The sequence below is a fragment of the Octodon degus genome, unplaced genomic scaffold (assembly GCF_000260255.1).
Source record: "Octodon degus isolate 3935 unplaced genomic scaffold, OctDeg1.0 scaffold00017, whole genome shotgun sequence".
NCBI classification, from domain to species: domain Eukaryota; kingdom Metazoa; phylum Chordata; class Mammalia; order Rodentia; family Octodontidae; genus Octodon; species Octodon degus.
The window spans coordinates 14,904,455-14,906,633 of NW_004524593.1; positions in this window are offsets into that span (position 1 = coordinate 14,904,455).

Here is a 2,179-nt window from a genome sequence, read left to right on the forward strand (position 1 = left end):
TTATTATTCAGTTTAAACATTTGAAGAGTTTTAGCACTTGTGTGACAGAAAACAGGTACAAAGACCAAATCCATATTTATTATAAATCACAACATATACCAGAAAGTAGGGACAAAGACCAAAGCTTATATATAAAAAAGAATCTGGGGGTAGGTTTCTTTTTGATAGGTTCTCGCCCTAGTATGAACTGCTAAGTTATTATGGTAGTCTAACCTGACCAAAACCCAAAACAACAGCTTATCTTCCCAATGACCCCTTCCACCTTCTTCCCCACCCCAATCCTCGATACCTTTCCCACACACACAGGCGAGACCCCAATCAGCTCCTTACATGTAATTGAAACTGCCCCTCAAACTCTACCCCTAGCAAAAGTCCTTGAAAGTCTCAGCTTTTTTTCCCCTCAGGTCACGGGATCCCCCACCTTCTTTGATTCTCTGTGTCTTTAGAGTCAATAAAAGCTTCTTTTTATCTTTCCTATCTCTTTACTGTGCCACCAAAAAACCTAACATATTAATACAGACTCTACTCAGCTGTAGCAGTGGGCAAATAACATCAACTCTTTGGTCACAGTTAGCTGTTAAATGGGGGTAATATTTAATGAAATAATGTGAGAATAAAATGATAGATGTAAAGAGGCTAAAATTCTTATTTAGTATGAAAGATTTTGTATAGGGAGCCCTTTTTGGTCCTTGTATCAGTCTATGAAGTTTATATTTGTAATCTCATGGATAAGTTATTGGAATCCCATCAAGTTAATCCTAATCTACCACTTCCTGTGCAACTCACAGCTAGACTAGACATGAAGACATATTTATAGTTATAGGGAGCCAAGGGGTCCTAAGTCCAGCCAAGGTGATGACCGTCTGGAACAAAGGTCTTGATCCAGGGCAGAACCTGGGTTTTATTCAGTCATGAAGGAGGAATAGCTTGAGGATGAATGACTGAAAATTACAGGAAGTAGGTGAGTACTGTGAGCTGGGCTAGGTAGGAGGTCTGCATTTATTCTGTCATATACAGAAAGAAGGATATGCAGAAAACATAACTTGTATTATACCGTTGAGACAGTGTCTAAAATTTTGGGGTCTGGTGCTTCAGCTCTGGTGTGTAATCTTTCAAGCCCCAGGAAGTCACAGCCTCTGTTTTGAGGCTCAGATCCCAGCTGACAGCGTGGAGCATTGGCTCTTCATCCTGTCCTGACCCAGCTCATCTTAAAGAGCAGCAGGTGGGGGTTAACGGGGAAACACATGCGCTGTCTTCACTATGCATTGAAGACCAATATGCATTGCTTAAAGCCAATTGAAGGAATAAGGAAAAGTCCTAGCTAGCTCTGTACCTATCAATACATGGAAATAGGATCAGGCACAGCCAAAATGGAGACAATCGCTCTTCTTTCAAGGAGAGTCACTCAGGTGGTCCTCCACATTTTTGAACATATAAAAGTCAGTTAAATTAGCATATGTTTAATAGATAATACGCATATAAAAAAACTTTGTATAAACTTTCTGGGAGAGAGTACAGAGCAAAATTTCTAGAGGACAAAAATTACATAACATCAGATTAAAGCTAATGTAGCATAATTGCAATACAGAAGGGAAGTACAGTAACACTTTGGCTTACAAACTTAATTTGTTCTATGATTTTGAAAAAGATGGCCATGTTTGTGCTTGTGTGGGAGGATGGCCATAGTTGTGTTTGCCACTCAAGTCAGAGTTTGCAAACAACAACAAAGTTTAGCCAAATACTTCTGTTTCCAAACAAAAGCATTTGTGAACCAAGCCACCGGTATACTCACCTGAGATTTTCAGGTTTTCTAGCCAAGAAATAGGCCTTTGTACAATAATCTATTTTGAACTATTGATGTTTCTTGTGGTCTTCAAGAAACCAAATATCCTTTGTGAAAATCTCCCAAATTAGCAAAGTTATGGGATCATACATAAACATTCATATCATTCACAGGTAATTAAGAGTCCAAAACAATTTTGACTTTTTGCTCTTATAAAACAGGATTTGGTGATATGTAGATTATAGAGAAAAAGCTAAAAAAATGAGGATGAAAATAAAATTTGAAGTGTCTCTTTACTCCCACACGTCTTTCACTTTCTACCCCCAAATTCTGGAAAATGCTTGAATATAGCCTACCAACTCTCAATAAAAATATCTTAGGTTGTCATGGTGACAT